This window comes from Schistosoma haematobium, chromosome ZW (genome assembly GCF_000699445.3).
Source record: "Schistosoma haematobium chromosome ZW, whole genome shotgun sequence".
Classification (NCBI taxonomy): domain Eukaryota; kingdom Metazoa; phylum Platyhelminthes; class Trematoda; order Strigeidida; family Schistosomatidae; genus Schistosoma; species Schistosoma haematobium.
Window position 1 is genome coordinate 9,668,179 of NC_067195.1, and position 14,051 is coordinate 9,682,229.

A 14,051-nucleotide genomic window follows, 5' to 3' on the forward strand; every position below is an offset into this window, starting at 1 on the left:
GAAAGAGTAAATTATTCACACATACACATAATTGCACTGACGAAAACCACTCATAGAATGGAAATCTCACGGATCCACGATCATCTAACCACACTTGAAAACAAAGAAGAAGAAGAAGGGGATCACAGTGGATGTTATCCAGTGTTATGCACCTACCAATGATAACAGTGATGACGATAAAGATCGGTTTTATGAGATGGTGTAATGGATTGTAGAGAAGTAACCAGGAAAGGCCCTGACCATTCTGATCACAGGCCTGAACATTAATGTAGGAATGAACAACATCGAATATGAAGTTGTAATGGGACGACATGGACTGACTGGGGAGAAGGAACGACAACGGTGAGAGATTTGAAAATCTATGTGCATTCAACACATTGGTCATAGGTGGCACAATATTTCCACACAAACGCACACACAAAGATACATAGGTCTCACCGGATCAATCTACACAGAAACAGATCGATCATATTTGCATCAATAAAAAATTCAGAAAGACAATGGAAGACGTGAAAACAAGGAAAGGAGCTGGCATAGCTTCCGATAACCACCTGATTGTAGTTGCGAAGATGAAACCGGAGCTAAATAAACACTGGACAACCGGAGAAACACAATCATAAATGTTTGATACAGACTACCTTCGACATACTGATAAACTCAACGGGTTCGATATAGGTCTCGGAAACAGCTTTCATGCCTTACAAAATCAACGAGAATAAGAAGAAGCTGATATGGGGAACAACTGAGAAGGAAATAAAGCGGCTTTAACTTCAATATATCAGGAGGTGTTGGGCTGCAAGAAACACTATCATAGGGAATGGATCTCTATCGAAACCGTGGACCAGATTCAAGGGAGAGAAAATAAGAAGACAACATTCAACAACTGCTGGATGAAAGCAGAGAAAGCTGAAGCACATGTTGAATAAACAGATGCAAACAAATGCGTAAATAAAAGCATTCGATCTGACAGGCGATATGTGCACAACACCTAGTAATGACAGAAGGAAATGCTGCAAGAGATGGAAATATGAAACAACCATATGATACAATGAATAAACTAGCAGGGAAATGCAGAAAGTCAGAAAGACCAGTAAAGTTCAAGGAAGGCAAGTCAATTACGACTTGGAATAAGCAGGTGATATTAGTCCTGTTTGATGAAGACGCTGATAAAGTTCAGTCTTTTGGTAGCATTGCTCAATAATGCCACAATGTTTGGGATGTGCCTTTGGTCTGCGTCAACACCTGAATTAAGAATAGCGAGTGAAGTACCTAAACGCGTTGACAACTTAATATATTTTGGAAATCTGACCAGCACTAATGGGATTGTGTCTAACGAAATATCAGCACGGATTCGAAAAGCTCATTTGGCTTTTGCCAACTTACGTCACTTATGGCAAAGGAGAGATAACCGTCTATCAATTAAGGGATGAGCATACTGCGCGGCAGTTCGTTCTGTTCTAGTTTACGGCTGAGAAACTTGGCTATTAAGAGTAAAAGATACTCGTAAGCTACTAGTATTTGGTCACAGATGTCTTAGAAATATTTCTCGCATCTGCTGGATTCACCGGGTAAGTAATGGTGAGATTAGACGCCGAGTATTAAAGAATGATGGTAAATGAGTTGATGAGGTTGTGAATCTTCATAGACTGAGATGGTTGGATCACGTGTTGCGTATCCCTGAACACCGTTTACTACGATGCGCAATACTGAATAGTGTTGCGTGCGGTTGAAAGAAAGTTGGGGGCAACCAAACCAAAATGTGGCATCAGTGCTTGAAGTCACTAACTTCTAGCCTTAGCCATGTTGGTGGATGCAGACTACTTGGTTGGGGTCCACGGGACTATTGTAACCAATGGTTGGAGACTTCGGGTGACATGGCTCAGAATTGATCACAATGGCGTAGGTGTATACACTCTCTGTCTTCCCTTAAACTATGAGATTAAAATCCTTTCATATCTTTCTTTCTGCGAACTAATTCTTTCTTCCTGTACTATATTCTTATACGCAATCATTCTTTTATATATTACCACCACTGAATTAATTACTTCTATGAATTGGGTGTTCATCTTGCTGTGCTAATGAGGTATGGCAACTTGAACCGATACACATATGTGCATAGTCCTACATTATAACTGACTGACTAAATCACTAAGGTTAAAAACAGAGTAACAGGTGTGTAGAACGTTTAGAGAACCCTTGAATGGACCAGCTTCAATAAACCCACGAGACATCAAACCAGCACATACAGAACATCCTATAAATGTTACACCAAAAACGGTCGAAGAAATCAGGATGGTCATCAGACAAATCAAGAGTGGGAAAGCAACACAACCTCACAACATATCAGCTGAAACAATAAAGTCCGATATAGAAGAAACTGAAAACGTGTCGACGTTCTATTCAGGAAGATTTGGGTGTTGGAACAAGTTCCGACAGACTGAAAAGAACAAAATCTCATCAAGATAGAAAAGAGAACAGATCTCAACAAGTTTAAGAACGAAATTCGTATCACATCATTATCATTAACAGGAAACGTTTCAACAGAGTGTTGTTGAACTGGATGAAAGATTCAGTAGATGTCCGAAATCGAGATCAGCAGACGGCATTCCATAGGCATTGGTCGTACACAAACCATATCGTGACAATATTGATCATTGTTGAACAATTAATTGAATGGAACTTATCATTATGCACCAACCTACTTGACTAGGTAAACTAGCTTGTCTATTTCACACACACCAGCAGCAGTAAATTCAGATGCAGACGGACAGTGTAGCATCAGCCTCCACATTGCTAGGCATCAACAAACACAAGAGAAGATGCAAGATCCTAAAATACGACGACACCGAGAGCACTAAACAAATCACACTTGATGAAGAAGATGTGAAAGATGTGGAAACTCTCACGTACTTGAGCAGCATCATCGATGAACACGGAGGATCTGATGCAGATGTGGAGGCAAGCATTAGCAAAGCAGGGGCAGCATTCCTATAACTGAAGAACATATGGAACTCAAAACAACTGTCAACCAGCATCAAAATCACAACCTCCAATACAAACATCAAGACAGTTCTATTGTATGGAGTTGAGAATTAAAGAACTACCACAATCATCATCAAAAATGTGAAGGTATTTCTGAACAATTGTCTACGCAAGATACTCAATGTCTGTTGACTGGACACCATCAACAGCAATCTAGTATGGCAGAGAACAAACCAGCTTTTAGATGAAGAGGAAAGTAGGAAAATTCCCTGGAAGTGGATAGGACATACATTGCGGAAACCATCAAACTGCATCACGAGGCATGTGGTCGGCTGGAATCCAGAAGTGAAATGAGAGAGAGGGATACCAAACAAACGCATTGTTTTGGTAATTGGAATCAGATATGAAAAGAATGAATAGCAACTGGAAACCACTGGAAATGGTTGCTCAGTACAGAGTCCGAGCGATATCGCTGGTAGACGGTGTATGCTCCTCCACGAGGGGTAACTGGCATAAGTAAGTAAGTGTCATAATTTGGTTGAAATTGTGCACCAACAAAATAATTTTAGTGCCTATGTGCTTACTGCGAAACCTGAAGATCTTGGACTCGACCTTTAATTTACTTGTGTGTGTATTGGTGAGAATTACATGTTAGGACTAATCAGCTGTAAAGTCCCGCCTGGTTTCGCCAGTACTTGAACTGTGATCATTCTGTAATGAATTTAACCTGCTATATAGTTGGCTTATCAGTAATCTTATATTAAACTGATTAGTGAATTCAGCGAAGAAAATTTTCTTTTCGACGAAATCATTTACTTAAGCTGTATATATAGTTATATGGAAAATGTATGTCTATAGAAGGATAGAATGGATTGTATCACAAAAATGGATTCGACAATAAATAACAAATGAGGTTACGTACTAATCAAGGGGTAAGGAAGAACAAAATTTAAGGGTCAGATAATAGTCCAATTGACAGATATGAAGAAAAACGACAAAACAACAAAGGTCACAATAATAGACTGAATAATAATCAAGACAACTTGTAAAAGGTAATAATAATAAATGATTAGAGTTTAAAGTGCAAAATGTAATAATAAAAGTGCAATTAAAAAAAAACACCTAGAAACATACCCATTATGGGAATTAGGGCCAGGGTAGGATGAGAGGTTGGACAAATCGTTTCTGCACGCAAAGTTCAGGCTTTAGTTTGTGGATTGCCAATGCCTCTGCGGTGCATAAAATATTGATTCGAACCCCCTTCGATCCCGTTCCTTTGACTCTGTAAACTATTTTAAACGAAGAGTCTTTTGGAGCGATATGTCCACAGTTGATTAAGTGCTCCTGTATAGAACTCGTGATTGTTTTTCGCTCCCCTTTCAAGAGCCAAGCCGGATAATGTTCAGAGATGCGTTTGGATAATGATCGCTTTGTGTGGCCTATGTAACATGCCCCACATGAGCAAGTAAATTTATAGATACACATTGAAGTGGCCCAAGGCGAAAGTTTGTCCTTAACACACCCTAGAATGGTAGGTCGGCTAGAGAAGATGATTCGAAGCTTCGCTGCGTGGAATGTTTTATTCAATGATTTCGAAATCCGTTTATTTAGGATTTCAGCAGCCGTATCTCCCTTAAATTCCATATTCATAAATAGAGTTTTTTTCTCTACTGTCAATGCTTTGTCATGAGGTCTAGGTACCAAGTTTCTATCGATGAATCTAGGTGGATAACCATTTTTGATGAGGGTTTGTCGAAGATAGAATAGTTCTCCAACTATTGTGTCATTGGAACAAATTCGTCTGATCCTTGAGGATAAAGAATGAATTAAATTCCTTTTTCTAATTAATGGAACCCAACTGTGGAAGTTCGTGTATTGTCCATTCCAAGTCGGTTTTCTGTATATCGATCTCTGTAATAAACCGTCAGGCATTCTTTTTAAATGGATATCAAGAAAATGAAATTCTTGGTTTGTCTCTGCTTCTAAGGTGAATTGGATTGATGGGTGGCAGTTATTGAAAATATTCAAAATATCATTGAGGTCAATATCTTCTTCGCAAATAATGAAAGTGTCATCCATATATCTTTTATATAAATGAAATCTTTCAATTATTGGTCGAAGTACCGAATTTTCTAGGTTCGCCATAAAACAATCAGCCAGGAGAGGACCCAATGGAGAGCCCATTGCAACTCCATCTATTTGTTTATAGAAAACATCATTAAATCTGAATTGCACGTTGAGCGTACATCGTAGAAGTAGTTCTTTAAGGTAATGTTTCGGGATACACATATCAAGATTATTGTTTTCAATATAGTCACATAAAAAGCAAATGGTTTCTGTGAGGGGAACATTTGTAAAAAGAGAAGTGACGTCTAATGAGAACATTTTCTTACCGGATACATTGATATTTCTAATGGAGTCGACAAAGTCAAAGGAATCAAGAGAATTGTGTTTGTTGATATGATTTTTAACAGGTTGTAGGATGTTAACTAACCATTTAGCGATCAAGTGATAGGGAGAATTGTTCATATCCAGTATAGGACGTAATGGGATATTATTCTTATGGACTTTTGGTAGTCCATAAAGTCTTGGTACAACAGAACCAGATGGTTTGAGGTGTTCATAGAAGTCATGATTGATAATATCCTCATCTTTCATTTTCTTCAAAATTTTAATTAGCATTTGTTTAGTTTTTTCAGTAGTGTCTTTTTGAACTTTCTCAATAGAGAATTTGACAGGATCAGATAATATTGAAGATATTTTGGTAATATAGTCAATACGATCCATAAGAACAATTCTTGCACCCTTGTCTGGGCGGCATAAAACTAAGTCCTGATTTCTCCGAAGATCAGATAATTGATATTTATGTTCTTTTTTGAGTAATCGGCTAATTGTAGGTATTTTATTTACATATTGATTACAACAATCCACAAGAGTTGTTTTAAAATGCTCAAAATCTTCATTAGACACTGGAGTAAGGACATTTGTCTGTCGCATGAGGCTTTCAAACTGGATTTTCGCGTTGAGTTCATTAATGTTAGTAGACGTGCTACAAAATTTAGGACCAAGGGATAATGCTTGTAGCTGAATGGTCGATAATGTTATACTTGAGTAATTGAAAGCAAATTTCTCTGGAGATTCGGGAAAAGAGACTTGCGTCTCGGTCTGTTTTAGACTTTTTATTAATTTCAAGATCACATCTTCAATACGATTTTTGCTAACAATATCAATGTAATCTTTGAATCTGAAACGTTGATCTTCTGACAAATCAAATAATATATGTGAGCGTAATGAGATATTTCGTTCTAGTTCTGGTATTCTAGACTTAATTTCATCGACATAATTGAGAGTAAGACGTTTTAACGAGCGATGATTTGGGTGAATATGGTTACGGCGTAATGATTTGAAAAATGGTCTCGGATATTCGCGTTTGTCTATACAGCTAGAATCAATTTTCTAAGAAGCTGTATAGACAAACGCGAATATCCGAGACCATTTTTCAAATCATTATTATTATTACTATTATTATTATTAAATTTGTTCCGTTGGAAGCTTTTTCAAAAACATATCAGCATATCATAGCAAGGATGTAAATAAATCTAATTGACTGGATAAAATATTTTATTCATAAATATGGACCTTATATAAAAGAACATTCTACAACATTTATTGTAACAAGAGTTCAAAAGGTCACAAACAAGCGATTACGTAATGAGTGAACACTGATAAGAGTAAAATGAGTAAAGCTCAGTTGATAAAATAAGATTACTAATCTAGAAGACGGTCGAAACAAAATGACGAAATGATTTAGTTAATCGAAGGAACGAGTTGAACAACATATTTTGATGTAATGAAAAAAAATATTTGTGACCAGAGCGAAGACAGATTAACAACCATCTCCCTTTGAACACTCAAATCAGGTTTCGACACCTGATTGCATCGGCTTCAGTAAAGTTCAGAAGACTGGAGCTTGAGTAATTATCCATCATCATGAAAGATTGCAAGGTATCGACTTGATGTCCTGTAACCATGAGATGTTTAGTAATTGAGCTATTTAAAGTAGTTCTTTCTCTTGTTCGAAGGCTTATTGGAACACGTTCAAAAAATTTATGATATGTCCTCCTTTCTGTTCAGTCAATGTAGCTGTTGGTCAGGTACACGTGAATTTGTAAACACAATCGTCGGTAACATGAAAGGTGTGCTTTTCCGATAAACCGAATGTTAAACTGCCTCATCTCCCCTACGTTGTATAGTAATATCAAAAAAGTGGAACATGTTATTTTTTTAGTGCTCCATGGTAATTTGTATGTTTGAATGAGCATTATCTGGAGTATTCCATCGTTTCACTAATCGTTTATTTAAGCACCGTGTTTTCAAGATACCCCATAGAAATATCTTCCATAAGTGAACCTATTAGACCTTCCATTGCTACACCATCAATTTGACGGTATATGGTGTTATTTAATTGAAATTGAACATAAAAGTCATAATAATAAAAACTGAATATTAATCAAGAGAACTTGTTTAAGGTAATGATTTCGTCGAAAAGAAAATTTTCTCCGCTGAACTCTTCTTATTTTTATTCAAATTATATGTTGTCCATTTTGACAGGTCCTGGTTACAGGAATATGGTTACTGATATACAAAACATGGTAGCTAGATCTGACAACTGAATATGTATTTACAAGCTTGTCTAACAATGTAACAGTAGCTATGGCGAGTACCCCAACGATTTCATGGTTCAAAACATTATAAAATATCGTTAGTATGGAATTCGTTTTCACGGCAGTTAGGCAATGGCGACGACATATTGATGTACAAAAACAAAATCCCCAAGGTCGTGTCTATAATAACTTTTAATTAGGTTAAACCCCGTTGTTTAACACACACAAGATAAGCAGTGATAATCCCAACCAGCTCTTATCTTTGTTGTAAAAAAGCATTTGTGATATCTCCATTATTCCAATAACTGGAAACATGTTTGCCTTCTCTCAAGTCATTAGCTTTAATTATTTTGCATCCTTTACTCAAATACATTTGTTCTTACATTTGATATATTCGTTCTTGAATGATTCGTACCCTTTAATGATTAGTTTTTTAGTATAGGTGATTTGTGAAATATTAATCTTCATAGTTTACAACATGACTGTTAGTTAGATAATCATTGGCATGCAGGCAGCACTAGATATCTGCTACATCGGATATATACAAAATCGAAACTGTTGTTGATTATTTCGAGGTTATTATTGATTCCTTGAAACCGGGTTTCAGTTTATAATACACAATTATTTATCAATATACTTATCATTGTGAAATAAATGTTTGTATACAAAAGATATTCCTCTATGTATGTAGTTTCTTAAATGTCGTAAAATAGTTCACTATTTTCATTTATACAGATTGAGAAAAACATTTTCACACATAATAAATCACTAAAATTGTTTTACTGAAAGAAAAAAAATTATATGAATTTTTTTCAGATGATTTCAACGGTGTGGTCATATGGTCTAGAAGAGTTCATATTAAATATCTAGTCTATATTAATGTCAGAATGTAGGGAATGGTTCCATGAACTTTTAACATGAATTATTTAAAAAAATGAATATTTGTCAACATTTAAGATAAGTGGATTGAAACTAACCTACAATAGGTACCAATGAATGTATTCTTTGTAGATTTTAATGAATGATCGAAATAAAGTCTGTATGAATAATAATTTATTTGAAAGGTTTTGTGAAAATCAGCCTAATTTGTAAATCATATTATTTATAGACTAATCACATTTGGTAAACCATTAAGAATCACAATGAACTAGAAAGATGATCCGTTTTAGGAACTTTAGATTCCCAGTGAACACTTAACGTTAGAACGACTGGGTCGGAGTTAAATAGTACCATTTTAGCAGTTTAAAAATCCCCTAGAATATTCAAAAACAGGATATTTGAGCGAACAATTGTACTATTTTAACTAAAATCAATTTGTGATATGTTGTAAATACGGTCTATGAATGATTTTTCATGCTGATGTAATGATGTTATACAAACACCTTGGTTAAGATGATAAGGTCATGGATGACACGAAAAATCTCATTACCTAGACTATGATCCTGAAATTAAAATATATAAATATTGGTAAGAGATCAAAGCATACAAATTTTCTATCTATCGTATTGTCAAGTAGAACTAAAAAGACCATATATTAGAAACGACAATAAAGTTATTATTCCATTTTGACCTAGACATTTTCAACTAAAGATATCGTAAACTCTAATTTTAGAATCAAAATTTCTATAAAATATATCAGCGCCATCGCGTTATCTGCTTAATTACTCAATTCAAATAATCACTGGTTTATGCAATGAAATGAACATTAATTCACTTATATTGGAGTTTATAGTAGTTATAGTTAAGTATTTTAAACAATATCCTGAAAAAAATATCACAAATTAGAGAATGTGAATAAGGAACTAGTAATGATATTTTATTACAACAATGTTGTTTAATGTTTTATTTCATAGTTGTAGTTAATTTCTAACCAACTTCAAAAAGGTTAATTTTAAGGAATGAAGTTAATTCATAATGATTGTTGACAGGCTTGAAAAAAAAACCTGAAGTGATATATACAATTCAAACATGTGACAGTATTTCACCCTTTGGATATTCTTAAACGTGGGTGTCAACTTCCTAGGTTAACTTACATTTATGAACAAGGTATATTCAATTTAAGAGTTAGTATTATTTATGAATTAGAAAAACAAAAAAAATTCTTGATTGGAAAACACTTGTAAATGTTACATAGTTGCAAATGATTTCCTTAATAAAGTAACAATTATGTTATCGTCAGTGAGATTTTAGCTCGATCAATAAAAAAGGCATGACAACACCTCGAACTAAAGAATCTGACATTTTATATTCTGCAACAATCCTTAACCTGGTGGCACTACATTTTATGAACGAACTAGTCAGATAGTGTTTCTTTCACTTCTGTACAGAATTTATCCAACATTACGGCTACATAGCAGTTTCGCATTGTGACTGATATTAGTTCGTGATGAAAACCATTGAACCTAAACTTAACCAAGAACATTGTAGAGACTATTATAAGTCTGTTGGGTACATATAAGGCGTCGAGAAAATGGAAAATCTTATGTTAATAGGGATAAGTTTATTACTCAGTATCTATTCAATTTAAAAGGAAAGAAACATGTAGAAAACTAAAAGATTAATTAAATAGGTAAACTCTGTTTACATTTAGTAATATCATTGTTTCCTTTCCCATAAACTATCTACATACAAAAACCCTCCTGATTGGCTGAAGATTCTTCGCGGTTGTTTTAAGTTCGTCAGTACACCAAATTCTTACTGGAAACCATGTGAACCACATCACATTGGATAAAATAAACCACTATTATGGTTAGATTCAAGGTGGGAACAAACTATTTTTAAACACATACATGAGAACTTGAACCTTTGATAAACTACCTCTTATTGCATTACCCAAATTTATCAAAATGGATTAACTGATTTTAAATGAATAAATTGTCATAATTTAAAGGAATATTGTCAGTAATGGGTTGTGGAAATTGTTGGGTTTCTTTGATACCATGACGTGGACTGATTGAACTTAGACATTAACACTGTTGAATGCCAATTTAGTCTTCTAGAGATTAAGTGTTCGTATCAGAGATTGAAGGTCCTGGGTTTGATCGCCGCTTACAGTATCATGAATGTGCACTTCTGAGGAGTCCTGTACGAGGACGAAACGGCAGTCCAATGCTACCAGGTTCTAAGTGGAGGTTTAGCTCAAATAGGTTGATGATTTTAATGAAATCTAACTATAAATTTAGTGTTTCTGACTGAAATAATTATAATAATGCGTATGAACTTCATATTCATTCAATTTTTGGCTTAGTGTACACAGTTCAACTAAGTATAATAACACCAATAACAATTTGTTTAATAACCAACCATAATTTTGAGTGATTTTGACGTCACACAATCTGTTATCGTCATCAATTCACATTCATTGAATTGCTACACTGAATTGGACACATTTTATGCTGGATAAATTAAATGTGAATAGATTCATTTTAAATCTAAAATTAAGAAATCACCCAACGAATAAATACTTCAGCATTTATTCGCTTTTACTTAGACTTGACGTTAGGATCGAAATATATTTATTCGATAGTGATACAGGTAAGTAGTGTGTATCCACCAAAAGATTGATTAAATATCAATGAATAAAAAGCAATCAATATTATCATAACTGATGTAGACATTGGCTTGAAGTGTGTACAGTAAACAAAAGTAATTCATATAGAGTAGATTGAATATGGCTAGCGGTGGAATTCAGGATGTACGGTTTTTCCTATTTCGGACACGTTAGTTGTATTTACATGCATCCCAGAGTTGATATTTACTACGCGATTCAAATACAATATATTTGATTTAAAATATCAACAAGTTATTCATTCAGCTACTGGGTCCAAATAACATTTTGAAGTTTGGAGCTTAAGATGTTGCATTCGAAACCAGAGGTGGACATCAACTCCGATATCCAGGTAAATCCAGCCGATAAGTTGCAAAGAGAAGGAAACGCGCATCCTGGTCATATTCTATTCATTCTATATCAAACTATGTCATAATGGTTATATCGATGTAATCTGCATAGAATGCACATATGACAACTAAGACTGACAAAAAATTTAGTCAAACTATCAACGAGATAATTCAAATACTACGCTTCACATCGAAACTGTTCATGGTTTTGTATTTACTTGATGACAAGTAGGATATTTAAAGCTTTCATAGTCAGCTAAACAAGTTAATTCACATTGGACCGGATAGGTTCGTCCCCTTAAATACTGTAATATGAGAAAGATCAACTATTAAGTTAAAAAGTATCTAATATTTCATTGTGAACAGCTGGCGTTGAGTTTACGATTCTACTAATATGAGATGTAAAGTTTGTCAAAACATATAATATCATGTTCCTATCAGAGGAAATAAGACTTACAAAACTCGGTCTCAGAATATTAACACTATTTCTAGATGCAAGGGAAGCTGATGAAACTCTATAGAATAAAGTTGACAATCATTTACGTTCTGTTCAAGTTTACAGTTTGTCAAAAATTTAGTGAACATCTATTAACCGTAGTTCCGATTATAATAAGTAATAGTTCTACCGAGATGTAAAACCTGATAGATAATGATTTGATAAAATTGAGTGACGAACACGGTTAGTGAGAACATGGATGTCCATGTAAAAATAAAGTAGACAGACGTATAACAATGGTTGCTTTTCTATAGCTATCAAATACCAAGTAATAGCAACTAACAGGAGGAGTACAACAAATGAACATAACCTGTCAGTAGAAACAATTAAACAATAAATATTACTATTGGATGGGATCGCAATGTAACAAAAACTGTTAGATGGATAACTATAGTAAGATAAAAACCACTTAGATGTCTTAAATCCACTTGACGGTCAGACACAAGGCCGAACGAATGGAGAAAGCTTAGTTAGAGAATAAATTCCATCCCTTGGTTATTAAAAAACAGTACTGGAAATTACCATCACAAACCAAAGGCATTTTATATACTTTAAATAATTAACATTGATAAAAGTGGACCAACAAGACACAATGATAAATCTTGTCAAGTTTAATCGAGGAAACCATGTAAATCACCATTTTGTGAAATACTACATAGAAAACTAAAATATTGCGTCAAATTAAAGAGAATAGTATCAAATCCCAATAAATAAACGATATGAAATATGGTATAGTCTTTGTACATTAAAAAAACACAATATGACTTAAGCGACTAGACATTTAGGCATCCTAATAGTGTGAATGCTTTTTTGATCAATCTAGACTAATCGAGAATTCTACGAAACAATATAAACATGATAATCAACACGCTATGATCATCATGAATTCGAATGATTTAGTATTTACAGGAGAATGTATTTATTTTGAAAAATAAGTAATTAGATCACTTTATTATTTCTTTTTTCAAATAATATTGATAGTAAATATGGGCAATTTTTGCCTCATTTTGAAAAAAAAAACATTGTCAGAGAATCTGGTGTACTCATAATAATCGTAGTAGTGATGATAGATTAGCAGAAGTAGTAACAATAAGTATTATTATAATAATTATTATTTCGACAATAACGATGGCAATATCAACCACAAACACACACACAAAATAAACAATAGACAAATACAAATATGGATACTTTCTTGTGTAATGTTTTTTTTTGATCGATTGATTAATTTAGAATGATAATCACCACAAGGACAAAATAGATCACAGACAAATTAAAAACAGAAAACAATGTGTTATATAACAAATAGTAATAGTAGTAATAATGGTAATGATAACAGTAATAGATTCAGAAACCAGTTAAAGTAAATGAATGTTTTTGATGTGTACAATCCACATATGTAGAGAGAACAGCTGCATCATTTTGTACGGACATCCATATTAAGAGATATCATCGATAAAATAACTTCTCTTTTGATAAGACATGTAGTCATGTAGCTAAGAAAAATATCCACTGGAAATTAATACTTACATGGATGTGAAAATAGATGGTTGTGTATTGTAGAGGGAGGGCATGTTGAGTGTACGAAACAATTATTACAAACAAGACGACCAACTAGACCAACCATGAAATAATAACAGATGCATTTTAACTATAATACATGGCTAAGGAATTTCTTGAATACTTATTCATGTTCATACATTATTATTACATGAGACGACTGAGAGTTAATGTCTTAATTGAATAATCCTTTCCACTTAGTCTAGAATACTGATGATAAGCAGATTACAGAAAATGTAAATAGAGAACAAAGCCGCTTTGAAAATCAGTCATATTTCAAGGGTGAATATACATATTCGTAAGACTTAATTGACGATCTTCATGACTGTAAAAAAATAATGGCTAAAAAAGTATTCATGTTAATGAAGCAGAGAAGCTTTCGGAAAGAGAACAGAGCTCAATACAAACAATACTGGAGATTTGTGACAGATACTGAAAGCGGTACGTGTGTG